Source organism: Dipodomys ordii, unplaced genomic scaffold (genome assembly GCF_000151885.1).
Source record: "Dipodomys ordii isolate 6190 unplaced genomic scaffold, Dord_2.0 Scaffold67, whole genome shotgun sequence".
Lineage (NCBI taxonomy): Eukaryota > Metazoa > Chordata > Mammalia > Rodentia > Heteromyidae > Dipodomys > Dipodomys ordii.
In genome coordinates, this window is record NW_012267283.1 from 2,099,004 (window position 1) to 2,114,582 (window position 15,579).

Here is a 15,579-nt window from a genome sequence, read left to right on the forward strand (position 1 = left end):
GACAGACACACACACACTCTTGTGAGGCACAACACTAAGCAAAGTAGGGTTCTACATGACTCCATTAGGGCCATGATGCCATCAGTTAACACTGTCTACTGCACCAGGAGAGAGGTTGAAAGTTGTCAGTTAACAGCTGCCAGGAAAATGTGGTTTGGCTTTCTCACACCTTCTATTCAGGCTTCACCCAGGTTCTGGCTCAGGTGGGCACTGGCAGAGCCCTGCCCAGAGACTGCAGGCAGGCAACTGCGAAGTGGGAAGAGAGGTAGCAGGTGTCCCTCCTTTCCTCTTGCCTTGGGGTTGGCACTTTGTATTCGAGTCTTAGCTACGAGTCTCAGCCAAGTCTCTGCACCAACTCAATCCGCAGGCTCATCACAAATACCCTGAAGTTCTACACACTGTTCTTCCAACACAGAAGCCTGAAAACCTCTTCTAAACCCACTTCCTACCAACCCAGGGTATAGAAACATTATAGGGAAACTCAGTTTCTTCAAGCCACCCTGGAAAACTCTAGGCAACATCACAGCTTATTGTTACTTTCCTCAGGAAGTACCCTTCTCAAGGTCCAAGCTGTGGGCTGAATGTTTATACCCTTTCCTCCTTTCATATATGGAAAGATAATCACCCAAAAGATGGAATTGGGAGGCAGGCCTGAGGGAGATAATTAGTTCTAATAGCAAAGCCCTCAGAAGTTCAATTAGTGACCTTCAGAGATCTCACACCCTTCCACCCAGCTAGGACACAGTAAGAAAACATCCCCTGGTTCATACCAGAAAGAGAGCCCTTACCGGACAACAGATGTTCCAGTGCCTTGATCTCAGACTTCCCAGACTTCAGAATGGTGAGATATAAATTTCTGTGCTGTACCCAGTGTATATTTTGCTAAAGTAGCCTGAATGGATTAAATGGATCAAGTGTGCAAAAGCAATAAAATGCATCTTTATTTAGGTAGTTTAGAGACAGGTTGGTATTTCTGGGGGGCTGTAGCTTAGTGTAGCTTGGTAGCAAAGAGCACATACTGTGCTCAAGGCTCTGGGTTCCACCGCAGACAAAACAAAAAGTATTTCTAGACCTGCATTTACTTGTTTTTATATGCTGTCTCAATTTCCCAGGTAGCCTATGAGAAGGTCAGAGACTCTACAAAGCGGAAAGCTCACAGCAGAATCCACACATTTGCTGAAGTAGCTCCAGGATACATTTACTTAAGCATCTCATTGAGGACCTGGTCCGTCAGAGTTAAGAGTTAGGGCTGCATGTATGGGCAGGTTAGGTGGTATTCAACATCCACTCTAGGCTGGTGCCCAGAAGCATTAAGTTCTCAAGCTTCATCTGGCAGCACCAGAAAAGACATTTTAAAACCCTGGATCCAAGCTGGGTGCTGGTGGCTCACACATGTAATCCTAGCGACTTAGGAGGCTGAGATCTGAGATCTGAGGACTGCTGGTCAAAGGCAGCCTGGGCAAGAAAGTCCATGGAACTCTTATCTCCAATAAACTACTCAGAAAAAAAAAAAAAACATGGAAATGGCTCTGTGGTTCAAGTGGTAGAACACTAGAAAAAGAAGCATCCAGGCAGTGTTGATGTTCCAGGACTAGCAAAGCAAAACACAAAAAACAATACATAGGTTCCTCAAAGTTGTGTGACCCCAACATACCTATCAGGACCCAAAATTCATTACAAGGACACTTAGGACTGATAGAACCACAACTCAGAGTAAAGAAGACAGCTGGGCGCTGATGGCTCACGCCTGTAATCCTAGCTACTCAGGAGGTTGAGATCTGAGGATCTAGGTTCAAAGCCAGCCCGGGCAGGAAAGACTATGAGATTCTTATCTCCAATAAACACTAGAAAACAGGAAGTGGCGTTGTAGCTCAAGTGGTAGAGTGCTCGCCTTGAGCTGAAGAGCTGAGGGACAGCGCTCAGGCCCAAAGTTCAAGTCCCATAACAGATCAAAAAAAAAAAAAAAAGAGTAAACAAGACAGATGCTTAGGGAATCAGGGGCCTGGTACATGTCCACAGTTCTTAAATAGAATGCAGATGCTGCAGTGTCCTAGGACCTGCGTTGGCTAGTCCCATCCATGGGCATTTTGAGGGGAATTTCCCACAGACCATGCAAACTTTTTAAACTGGGTCACCTACTGTGGTTTTCTGCTTTTAAATCGGGCTGTTTGTGAATCCTCAGCTACTTTTTCTAACTCACAAACTTCATAAAATGTAGTATTATCCTAGTCCAGAACCCCAGTGCTGGCCAGCTCCCCCAATTGAGTGGGGAGGTAATAAATGGTACTTTCCCCACCCCTTTGTAGGGCTTGAACTCAGGACCTAGGCACTGTCCAAGCCTCTTTGTGCTGAAGACTAGCATTCTGCCACTTGAGCCACAGCACCACTTCCGGTTTTTGAGTCTCACTGGGACTTGTCTGCCTGGGCTGGCTTTTAACCGTGATTCTCCGATCTCAGCCTCCTGAGTAGCTAGGATTACAGGCATGAGCCACCAGTGCCCGACTAAATGGCACTTTTTGTATGTTTGTTTACAAGAATAATTTGTAATGCATAAGAACTCAAAATAATGATTCTGCTTTGTCTACCTCACCAATGTACTATGAAATAATCCAAAGAGCCAGCAAACTAAGCTAATCTGTCAAAACTCAAACAACAGAACAGAATGGACTGCATTGTCCAGACTTCTCAAGATTTTTCTAAAACCATTTTCATTTCTACTTTTCATTGCAAATTGTAACTTTATATATTGATGTACCTTCTTGCTTTAATAAAGTCAGCTCATTAAAAGTTTTTACAGCAGAGTTCCAAAAGTATCTATCACAGTGTGAATCAGCCCAGAATTAAGTCCCAAAAATTGGGGTCTAAACCAGGCACTGAGCCAAATATAATCCTCACTATTCAGGAAGCTGAGATCTAAGGACCCTGGTTCAAAGCCAGCCTGGGCAGGAAAGTCCATGAGACTCATATGTACAATTAACCAAACAAAAACTGTAAGTGGAGCTGTGGTTCAAGTGGTAGAGTGTTAGCTTTCAGCAAAACAGCTCAATGGCAGCACTCAGACCCTGAGTTCAAGCCCTGGGACTGGCACAAAAACGAAAGAAAGAAAGAAGAAAGAAAGGAAGGAAGGAAGGAAGAAAGGAAGGAAAGAAAGAGAGAGAAAGGAAGGAAGGAAGGAAGGAAGGAAGGAAGGAAGGAAGGAAGGAAGGAAGGAAGGAAGGAATTTAAGAACACAAGGGAAAGCCAGGCGCTGGTGGCTCACGCCTGTAATCCTAGCCACTTAGGAGGCTGAGATCTGAGGATTGTGGTTCAAAGCCAGCTAAGGCAGGAAAAGTCTGGGACAGGAAAGGAATCCATAAGACTCTAATCTCCAATTAACCACCAGAAAACTGGAAGTAGCACTATGGCTCAAGTGGTAGAGCACTTGCTTTGAGCTGAAAAGCTCAGGGACAGTGCCCTGGCCCAGAGTTCAAGCCCTGAGACTGAAAAAAAATAAAAAAAAAATAAAGAACACAAGGTAGAAGGGAGAAGGAAACAGAACCAACTTACTTCATCTATATCTAATTTAAGATGGGTTTTGAAGTAGGTAGTAAACTATATAGACTCTAGTTTGGTAACAAGCTCAAGATAGTGAAGAGATCATGAACAAAACACAAAGGAGCTTGGACCACACCCTAGTTCTAGATAACTACATTGTCTCTGTGTTTGGCTTTGCTCACCAACCCAGCTCAAATCAAACAAACATCCAAACATCTATAGACATCTACAAAACTCTTGCCCACCCTTAAGAATTAAAAAAAGACTGAGTCATAGTGAAACTCTATTAAGTTCTACAGCTCTCTTCCCTGCCTTGACATGCATAGAATGACTCCCTCAACCAGCATGTATATCCTCTCAAGACTTAGAAGACAAAACAAACAATAAACTCAACCCCTCAAATCCACAAGATGAGAACCATTACTATACCCCTCATCTTCATCTACTGGGACAGGAACACCAGCAGCATCGGGCCTCACAGGGCATCTCCAGTTGCATGGCCCTCGGGGTCACTCTGAGACTGTCACTGAGATGGGGGACAAGTTCCAGTTACATATCATCTCTTGAACCTACTCCTGTATCCCCTCTAGGCCTGGTAGCACTGATACACCTAGAAATAAGATGGAGTGCTGGAAAACTGCTTCCAAGGCAAGAAGGTGAAAGAAGTGATAGTCAACCATTATAGCTGAGAAACACTTGCATCTACAACAGTCAAAAACGAAGCTGAAAACCTTAGGTTTAAACTTCAAGTATTCTGTTACTCAGAGCTCTCCATTTCTTAAGGTTTCTAGTTTATTACAAAAAAAAAATCACAAACTCTAAAACTTGAGCCAACTGTTCCTGTTTTGGTTGTTGTTGGTTGTGGCTTGAATACAGGGCCTAATGAGTTTCTGTGCTCATGGCTAGGGCTCCACTACTTAAGCCACAGTGCCACTTCTGGTTTTTGAATGGTTAATTGGAAATAACAGTTTCAAGGTGGGGGTGGGGGAGCTTTTCTGTCCCAGCTGGCTTCAAACTGCAATCCTCAGATCTCAGTCTCCTGAGTAGTTAGGATTACAAGCATGAGCCAATGGCACCCAGCTCCAACTGTTCCTTTTAGAACAGAGATGGTTTCAACTTTCCCATAATATATTCCTGGAAAAAAAAATGGGCTTAAAGGGTGAATGTCCAAAATTTTCAACATTAGGCTATATATTCTTGAAGAGGGATTATCTTATAGAGAGGGGATAAATGAAATAGGGGACACTCAGAGTTCTGAATCTGCCATAAATCAACCAATGTGCTTCTTCTAGGTGAGACTCTGGGGCTCTTTTCTGAGCTTCACAGAAAACCTACCTCTGGGTATTAGGCTTGCATAGTAGGGGAGGAGGACCATAAATGCACTGTTCGTTTTTCAAAAGATCTCAATAGATCTCTGATCAATTATCTGAGCAAGTGTTAACTTTTATGCTTTAAAGATCAAAGTTGTGCATAAGATTTAAAAAAGGAACTACAGTTAGTTCATGCCAGTAAACCTGGCTACTCAAGAAGATGAGATCTTAGGATCAAGGTTTGAAGCCAGGATGGGCAGAAAAGTCCTTGAGATTCTCTTCTCCAATTAACCAGTAAAAAGCCAGAAGTGGAGGTGTGGTAGAACAATAGAGGAAAAAGCTAAGGGATGGTATCTAGCCCCCATGCTCTGGTTTTAGCAGTTAAAATCTCTCAACCCAACCTCCATCCAAACTCAATTTCATCTTTATTTAAACATTCCTCATTACCCTAAAAAACAGAGACTAGTAATAACATTCATGATAGAAATCTGGGCCATGGGTATTTTAAGAGCCCACTACTTCTATCAGGACAGTATCTAGATAAAAAAGATAACGATAATTAGAAAGGCCAAACGGTTAGCATTTTAAACAACTCACATTTTAGAGTACTGGTCCAAAAAAGGGGGATGGAGGGGTTAGAAATAAAACCAGCGCATTGGCATGTTCTCCCTCATTTGATAAGTTAAGATACTATAACCTTACTTGCCAGAGATCCTGAGGCTACTGAGTCAGAATAAACCACTTAGGAAAGTGAAATGAATTCTGACGACACTACTTTGAACTCTGCAGGCAGGAAGCTGTGCCAACTGTCATGCCAGAACTATGAGATAATGGAGATTTCAAAATATTTGTCCCATCTCATGCCCAACCATCCCTCCATCCTTGTCACCACAGCACCCCAACACCCCAGAAAGAAACTGGAGAATGAACTCCCTTGCCTTGCCTGTTAGGTTCAAGATTTGGAGATCTAGCAGGATTAATGTTGTGTCAGCTGGCTCAGGAATAATTTTTCTGATGCACTCAAAAATAATTGTGGGAATCTCCCCCTTTGCCCCCCCCCAGAAGTCCTAGAATGCCCCACCTAAGGGAGAAGACGCTTTTGGAAGAAAAGGTCAAGGGTTAAAACTGGGGAGCTGAGAGCTGGCAGCAGACAGCGTATTCAGAATCTGCAATTCTGTACGGGTTTTCTTGGAACACACACACACAATTCCTTCCCAGATATACTTGATCTTTTTCATACTATTATCAAATTTTATCCATCAAAGTTAGGGAAGCTGCCAGACCGAGTGGGAGATGTTTGATTAAATGGCAAACACTTCCAGGAGGGAAAGTATGATGCTCACAGAAGCTCTAATCTGAACAAAGGCAAGGAAACAAGTCCCGGGGACCACAAAGGCAGGTGGGTGGTTTCGTCTTCGGCCGGCAGGCGCCTGCAAACACGTGCTGAAACAGAAAGGCGCTTGCTAAGAGAAGCAAACTTGTTCAGAGACTCCCAACTACCAAGACCGGCTGTAAAGTATGTGGGTAGTAGGCAAAGTACCCGATTATTGGCCCCGGACTTTAAAGCCGGCCCAGGGAAGGAAATTGATTTGTCAAAGTCTTTACACGGCACAGTCCATCGGCCAAACCACAACACAGCCAACAGGCCTATCTGAGTTCGGAGAGCTCATCTATTTGTCTCTGCGAAGGAGTCACCTCCTCCTTCTTTCCCAGATGCCCCCTTCTCTTTTTTGTGCGGGGTGGGAGGACTCCCCGGGGCTGGCGAGGGGCAGGCATCTATGTCCGGGAACATCAGCCGGGTGGCCGCCCCGGCTGGCTGCCCGGCTCCTCTACCCAGCCCGCACCCCAGCCTCGGGCTCTCACCGGGGCATCATTTCAGCCCCCACCCCGCCCCGGTCCTCCGAGCGGCCGGAGACCCCTCGCTCGGATTCCAGCGGGCGCGCAGCCCGCGCGGACAGACCCGCGCACAGCGGGTCCCACACGTTCCCCTTCCATTTCCCCCCGAGGGAAGGGAAGGAAGAAAGGAAGGAAGGGGCTGAGAGGAAGAGGGAACGCTCCCATCTGAAGGGCTGAGAGCCTGGCCTCGGGCCAAACTACCCACCCGGACCACCCTAATGCCCGGGGCGGAAGGGCTCATCCACCCTCTTCCCCGTCCAGTACCCAGCACCCCAGTCCACAAAGGCTCCAGCTGGTGGGGGGGAGGGACCAGGCACCCCGGGCCTCAGTCTACCTGACAGTCTAGGAGTTGCGAAAATGCCTCCAGCGCTGGTAACCCAGGAGGCCAGAAGCGCGGCTCCGTCCGCCGCCCGCGCTGGGGCGGGGAGGGGAGGGAAGGGGTCAAGGGTCAAGGGGTGCGCAAACCTACCCCTAATCACAAATAAGCAGGCAGTCAATTGAACAGCTGGCCCAGCCTCCCCCTCAACACACACAAACACACACAACAAAACGCCACACACCCTCGGAATGAAAATGCACATGGCCCAAACCTCTCCAGCCAGACACCCGACGATCCTCCGGGGCACAGCCCCCCGCGCTCCCGAGGGGGCTCCCGGATCCCGGGACAGCCCCTCCTCGTTCGGCCACCCTGTCCTCCACGCCCTAAAACAACTCCGCGTTTGGGACCGCTGTGCCCCCAACTGGTTCACCCACCTCGGGACGCCTGCTCCCCGAAGCGCGGTCCTCCCGGATCGATCGGAACCAGCCGGGCGCGGCGTCTGCCTTCCCGGCTCCCGGGGCGTCCCGGAGAGGAAGGGACCTGACACCGTAGCAGCCCCAGGCTGGGGGCCAACGCTTCTGCGGGAGGCTGCCGGCCGCCGGAGCTCCGCTGCAGGCGAGGGCCCCGCCCACCCGCGCCGGACACGCCCCTCGCCACGCCCCTTCCCGCCCGGGCACGCCACGCCCCCTCGGTGCCCGCTCCCCGCGCGGCCCGCCCCTTGATCTTCCACGTCTGCTCCCCTTGCTCTCACAGAGCCTGGGCACAAATGGAGAAAGGAGTCTACGGAAAAGACCCGGAAGCCTGGACAGAGGGGGAGATGGTGGGATGGCATGGGGCGCGCGGTGCTGCGTCTGGGGTAGGTGGATGCTTGCTGTATGCCCGGGGAGGGAGGTGACCAAGCGTTCGCTCGCTGTGTGTCTCTGTGCTCGTGGGGCTACGTGGGGGTCTGAGCTCGCTCACTACTCAGGATGCCGGGCCCCTGCCCGAGCAAGGACGAACACCAGGTTAATACCCGGGCCGAACGCCTCGGTGAGGACCCCCCCCCCCCGGGACTGGTTAGGAAATGTGTCTGGTAGCAGTAATGGTACCCTTGTGTGTTTTGGGGCTCCCTTCGGGGTGATCCAGAGGCTGGGATGTGAACAGAGACGTTTGGGGATCCCTGGCTAGCGGCCCTCGCTGTGCAGCAGCGGCAGCGCTGCGGGTCGAGGCGCATGTGTTAACAATGCCAGCCGTGGAGAGGGTGGCAGCTGACACAGCGTGGGCCTTGATTAGGCAGGTGGCCAGCCATCCCTCACTCCTGAGAGGTCTGAAATTTCAGTCTGTCGTCCCCTCCCCCACCATGAATATTTAAATAATGTTAATGACCCTTTGAAAATGGACCATCTAGAAATTCTGAGGACACAAACACAAAGACCGACACAGAAAACAGCATTTAAGACAGACAGACGAAAGAAAGAGAAAGAGAGAAAGAAAAGCAGGCAAGTTATTGTGTCTTACTCTACTTTGGGACACGTTCTGTAAAACCCATCTAAAGTCACATTTGAATTCAACTTTCACTAGACAAGCTGTTTTGTGAGTTCAGTCCCACCATTGGAAAAGCCCCGGGACAAGGCCCAGTATCCTCTTTTGAATGTCAATTTTGCATGTCAAACAACAGGAAAAAACCACTCAGGTTCTCTTTCTCCTTCCCTAACCCCTAGAGATGCCTGATTTCCAACACAAAGAAGTGATACCATCAAGGAAAGCTATTCTGAAAGCCTGTCTCCTCCAAGTATGAAATAAACAAGCACCACCTCAGAGAGAAAGGTTGCTTTTCTCCAGCCTGGAGCTTCACCCAGCCTTTACCTGGGGATGAAGATAGATAACAGTCTACAAAGGAGACTTCAAACTGGCCTCATTGTTCTTTAATGTCCACATGCTGTACTTTTTTTGTTGTTGTCATTTAGAGATTGGTTTGCTATCCATTCTGTGCATTTCTTTTGGATTCAGTAGCATTTACTGACAAGTAGCTGTAGATTCCAGAGCTTCAGCCTTGTATCAACCAATCTTTCCTTCCTTCCTTCCTTCTTTCCTTCCTTCCTTCCTTCCTTCCTTCCTTCCTTCCTTCCTTCCTTCCTTCCTTCCTTCCTTCCTTCCTCAGTCCTTTCTTTGCTCCCTCTTTCCTTTGTCCTTTTCTCCCTTCCTCCTCATGCCATTGATTATTTGGGGTGCCCTATATTCTGATCTATTTTTAACATTTTTTTTAACATTTGGGTATCATATGAAAACCTTATTCAAACAAGCATGCTTGGGTACCACAGTTGTGAATTCGTCCAGACAACAGACACTCCAAAGCAAGATCACAGCACAGGTAACATTTTATAAAAGACTCCACAACAGCTGCTTATCACTCCTCTCATGTATGTTTAAATCACAGTAAACATAAAATCTACAAAAACAAATTCCTTTACGAGCTGGGTGCTGGTGACTCAAGCCTGTAATCCTAGCTACTCAGGAAGCTGAGATATGAGGATCATGGGTTTGAAGTCCCCATTGTCACTAGATGGAGGTGAAGTTGAATGAAGTCTCAAGCATGTCTATGGTGAGATTCTTATCTCCAATTAACCACTGGAAAGCTGGAAGTGGTGCTCTGGCTCAAAGTGGTAGAGTACTAGGCCTTGAGCAAAAGAGCTCAGAGATGGCGCCTAGGTCCTGAGTTCAAGCCCTGCAGCCAACAACAACAAAATTCCTTTACGATTAGAAAGAATAAACAAATTGTGCCAAATCTATTCTGAGTTATTTCTATTCTAAGCCAACCTCAAAACTTTAATAAAATAAATTTCAAAGTTCTGAAATGGTTTGGGGATGCTGAACGAGGAGGATCCTGGGACTGAGGCCCAGCGTGAACTACATAACAACCCTTGGCCTCAAAATAGCAACCACAACACACACAACCCCAAATTCTGGAATGCCATTTTAAAGAAAACTATTGAGAACATGAATAGGAAAGGGGTATGCTTGGTGTTATTTATAACAACATTTCTTCCTCTTTCAAATCCAGAGTGTTAGAGGTATATGTTTGTGTGGTACAGGACTTGAACTCAGGATCTGGTCACTGTCTCTTAGCATTTTTGCTCAAAGCTAGCACTATACCACTTGAGCAACACCTCCAGTTCCAGCTCTTTGCTGATTAATTGGAGATAAAAGTCTCATGGACTTTCTTGCCCACAATGGCTTCTAACCTCAATCCTCAGAATTCAGCCTCCTGAGAGTGAGAGTTATGTATGTAAGCCCCTGAGCACCCAGTGGAAGAGATGATATTTTTAATATAAATGGCTTGATACATAGCAGCTTCTCAAAAAAAAAATTGTTTGGGAAATCAGTGACAGGATGTGAATGGCTGCACATGAAAGTAAATAAAAAATAAAGTAGGAAACATTTTCACGTTGATTTTTTCCCTTGGAGTGTTTATGCACCTACAGTACAGACCCTCAGCTTCTGAAATTACTGAGCTACAATTGTCAATTGGACCAAGGCTCAACTATCTTGCCCCTGACCATGACATTTCTCAAAGCCAATACTAAGGACCAAAGATGTAGGAATTACTTCCGTGTCAAAACTACAGATCCCTGGACACTATGTGGAAAATGAACTATGTAACTTGTGGGTAGAGACTGGAGAGGGAAAATGCCAAGAAAAGAGTGACATGGTCCAAAAAGAAATGTACTGTACTCATTACCTGACCTATGAAACAATAACCCCTCTGTCCAATATCTTAATGTTAACAATAATATAATATATATATATATATTTTAATACAGATCCCTAGCCCTGATCTTTACCTACTTAATCAGAACCCCGGAAATAAGAGACAGTCCTGTGATCTTGTTTTCCTTCCTTCCTTTTTTTCTTTTTTTTTTTGTAATGGAATTGGGATTTAAGGGCAGGGCTTTGGTACTGTCCCTTAGCTTTTTTGCTCAAGGCTGGTAGTGTTGTACTACTGGAGCCACACCTCCCACTTCTGGCTTCTTTTTTGGTGGTGGGAGGGGGATGGAATTCCAGGACTTGAACTGAGAGACTGGGTGCTGTTCCTGAGCTGCTTTATCAGTGTCTGGCTACATATCTCAAGCTGTCCTAAAACTCAAGATGTTCTTCCCTCTATCTCTCCTCTTATGTGCTAGGATTATAGTGACTAGCTACTCTTATGTCTTAAGAATATGGGAGAGTGACAAAGGAAGCCAGATTGGTTGGAATACAGTGTAAACATATGCGGAAATGTCACAATGAAATCCCCCTCTATAATATAACCTTAAAAATGGAAGGAAGGAAGGAAGGACAAATGGGGAGACATAGGATTGGGAATTCATTGCATCTTCTGTTTCTTAACACGGTGATAATTAGTGAAGACAAATACTCTCCTAGATGTAGTTTAGGCACATATTTGGAGCAACTAAATGAGGACTCACTCTGTGAAAGAAACATCTGGAAGGTGGAACTGTTACAGTCTCACACAGATCCTGCACCATCTAGGACAAAGCCTTCTATAGAAATTTTCTTAAGGGGAGGAGAAGAGGATTGTCTTCATTGTAACCTAAGTGCACAGTTTTGCTCAAGTTGCTTCACCTCTGCTTCTGGCCCACTTTCAGTTGTGCCCTGAGCAAGAGTGGTCTCTCCGTCACATGAAAAGTGGGATGAAGCTGGGTGCTGGTGTCACTCCTGTAATCCTCGCTACTCACAAGGCTGAGATCTGAGGATTGTGGTTCCAAACCAGCCTGGGCAGGAAAGTTCATGAGACTCTTATTAACAACTAACCACAAAAAAACCCCACAAACAAACAACTGAAAGTGGAGCTGTGGCTCAAAGTAGTAGAGCTGTAGCCTAGAGCAGGCCCTGACTTAAGCCCCATGACTGACAAAACTGATTAGTGGCCCACAGAACTGATCTGAAAACTGAGGAGCCAACAATAGGAAGTGTACGCATTACCTTGCTCATGTAACTGTAACCCTCTGTATAGTATCTTTACAATAAAAAATAAAATAAAATAAAATTCAAGTGTAAGTTACTACACATCTCCAAGCTAAAAAAAAAAAAACAACTGAGGAGCCAAGACTGAGTTAGCATAAGCCAGGCATTAGTAGAAAAGAATGCCACAGAGAATAGTGTAAGGCCAATTGAATTCACCATGGTAAATCTTAGAAATGTGAAGGTCAAAGAAATCCATTCATACAAAAAAATCACAAATGGCGCTGGGAAGGTGGCTCAGTGGTAGAGCACTTGCCTTGCATGCCTGGGGTCCTGGGTTCGATTCCTCAGCACCACATAAGAAAAAAGCCAGAAGTGGCGCTGGGGCTCAAGTGGTAGTGCGCTAGCCTTGAGCTGAAGAGCTGAGGGACAGCGCCCAGGCCCAGAGTTCAGGCCCCATGACCAGACCCCCCCCCCCAAAAAAAATCACAAATGTCTCTAAGAATCAATTTATGGGAAAATCTAGTGTTTAGTGTTTTAAAAGTATGGGGGTACTAGTGGTTCATGGCTGTCATCCTATCTACTCAGGGAGCTGAGATTCAAAGACCTCAGTATGAAGCCAGACTGGCTGGAAAGTCTTCAAGATTCTTATCTCCAATTAAAAAGCTAGAAGTAGGGGCTGGGAAGGTGGCTCAGTGGTAGAGCGCTTGCCTTGCATGCCTGAGGCCCTGGGTTTTATTCCTCAGCACCACATAAGCAAAAAGAAAAAAAGCCGGAAGTGGTGCTGTGGCTCAAGTGGTAGAGCGCTAACCTTGAGCTGAAGAGCTGAGGGACAGTGCCCAGGCCCAGAGTTCAGGCCCCATGACCGGACCCAAAAAAAAAAAAAGCTAGAAGTAAAGGTGGTAGATTGCTAGCTTTGAGTGAAAAAGCCAAGTGAGAGCACCAGGAAGTTCAAAGAAAGTGCTCTACTGCTTGAGCCACAGCCCTATTTCCTGCTTTTTTCTGGAGTTCAAGCTCTAGTACCTACATACATGCATGTGCGTGTGCGTGCATGCATGCACACACGCATACACACCATACAAACACTCAGAGACTGGTCTATCATAAAAGAATTTACCACTCCTCCTTCTAGCAAGGAAAAAGCATCAAGTGAAGGTTAGTTCCCAAATGCCAAATTTGTCCCATAGAAAATAAAAGTTTGCTACAGGGAAAATAGTAATAGAAAAGCAAACAAAAACAACAACAAATGGACTAGGTTATACAGGACTAGGTTAGTGGACTTTTGTCATCAAGCAGTGTCAGTTAAGGTCATAAGAAAGTAGGAGATCATTTCAAACTCAAGGGCATACCCATGGGACTAGAGGCACCACTAAAAACCTAGGAGGAGATATTATCTCTGATATGCTGAGTCCTTCTAATCCAATTGCAACTGAAGAAAATTCAAACTTAATACTAAAACAAAGCAGTAGTTTACAGGCAAATAAGAGCAATTAGCCATCTAATGTGTAAAAAAATACTCCAACTTCATAATTAAAGAAGTACATGTATAATTATTGGAATAGTACTTTTAAACTATGTCATTGTGTACATAAGATAGAAATATTATCTATCAGTGAGGGAGTAATGAGAACCAAGTGAAGTATTTTATTTCTAGTAGCATAAATTAATAATAATAAATTGACAAATCTCAAAAAAAAATAAAATAAACTATGGCTCATGCCTGTGATCCTACCTATTCAGGAAGCTGAGATCTGAGGATCACCATTGGAAGAAAGCCTGTTCCTTCAGGCAGGAAAGTCATAAAACTCTTATCTTCAATTAACCACCATGAGACTTGAGCTGTGGTTCAAGTAATAGAGCACTTTCTTAGAGCAGAAAAAGCTAAGGGACAGTAACCAGAGCCTGAGTTCAATTTTTATTTATTTATTCAAATAAATAAAACCAGTGAACAACAGGGTTAGAAGCATGGCTCAAGGGGTAGAGTGCCAATTCGGCAAGCATGAGGCTTCAATTCAAATCCCAGTACCAGCACCAAACCAAAAAGAATGGGAAAGAGAGAGAACTGAGCTCAGCCAACTGTTGGCCCTATGTTAGGGTTTAGTGTGAGTGTGTTCCCCAGAATTCATATGGTGGAACTTAACATTCTAGATTATATGTGAATGATATTAAAGGTGAAGTCTTTGAGAAGTCATTAGAATATATATATATATATATGTCTTTGTGGTGAACCCCCGTAGTAGCTTTATAAGAATAGGAAGAAAGTGAAGCTAGCATCTTTGCAGCCTCAGAACCTCTACTGTTCATTAATTATCCTTTCTGAATGCTCACTGTAAGACTGATAAATCAGTCTCCAGGTAACATTGTTTACAGCTGTTTTGTATCTAGTTAAAAACATCATTCTGAAAGCTATCTCTTAAGGCAGGTGCTGGTGCCTTATGTCTATAATCTTAGTTATTCAGGAGGTTGAGATCTGATGATCATGGTTCAAAGCCAGCCTGGAAAGGAAATCCTGTGAGACTCATATCTCCAATTAACAGCAAAAAGACAAAAGTGGAGCTGTGTATCAAGAGGTGGAGTGCTAACCTGGAGAGAAAAAGCTAAGAGACAGTGCTTGGGCCCTGAGTTTAAGCCCAATACGGGCACAAAAATACATAAATGCAGGCGTGAGTAATTAAAATGTCTCCTCTATGGTTGGTGAGATGTGATAAATTTTTAGAGGGTTGGAAATCGGAGTTTTCCAAGCTGAGTGGCATTCTATGTTCCTTTCCCTGAGTGATCTGTGTCCTAGGTGTGTGCATTTGTTGGAGTGTTTCATCTAATCCTGCAACACAGCCTGGTTTGGGAACCACTTATAGTGACACAATTGTTCTAAGCATGGAAAGGAGAGAGAAAGCAAATACAGCAACAGGGACGGTGTCATATGAGAACATTTGGCTCTTGGACCTGTGTTTACTTGGTTCTTGGCCTAGTTTGTGGTAACTGCCTTTCCTTCACTTCCTCTCCTGGGTCTCATGCTTCCTGTGCCCAAGTAAGTTTCTTTCCTGTCTATTCCACATTTATTTCCTTTTCCTATATCCTCACACTTGTCCAAACCCTCTGACATAGGAAATGGTGACCTGATTACATTCACCCCAGCTGCTTGAACTTATTTTTTTTAAGCCCTTTAAGACACTCCCGTGAAATATTTCCAAACCCAACCAACACATGCCCTTCTAACTGTTCAGTGTGTCCCACACTGCAGCTGCTTTGCCTTCTCTGCATTACTGATAGATGTGGTGGTATTGCCTGGATTGCCCAGTGAAATGTACCTTATACAATCCAGTTTAAAGAAACAGTCTAACAGTATTACAAGCTAATTTCGTCAGCCAAAAAAAAAAACAACGAAAAGCCTGGGAAGCCTGGTGTTGGAAAAGATAGTGAGCAGAGCCTAATTGGGAAGGGAGGGAGAGGCCAAAGGGCAAGCCAGACTGCATCTGGCTACACCAAATGTTGTTGACCCCCCACATCTCTTCCTTCCAGATGCATCAAAATGGTTTGCTAGCTTTAAGAAGGATGTGTTTCTTGGGACTGAGGGTGTGG

The 15,579-nt window shown here is 45.3% G+C and overlaps 1 protein-coding gene across 3 annotated transcripts in view; it reads right to left on the bottom strand.

Moving 5' to 3' along the window:
* The window catches only part of Akap2 (A kinase (PRKA) anchor protein 2), a 244,840-nt gene that overhangs the window by 90,312 nt on the left and 138,949 nt on the right, over positions 1-15,579 (bottom strand). Inside the window, exon 1 of one of the 3 annotated variants that reach the window (XM_013023290.1) lies at positions 7,494-7,602. The exons of the other annotated variants lie outside the window; for them this stretch is intronic. The gene's annotated coding sequence lies outside the window, so the exon portion shown is untranslated. Of the gene's footprint in view, positions 1-7,493; positions 7,603-15,579 lie in introns of those variants that run through there. 3 annotated transcript variants of the gene reach the window in all.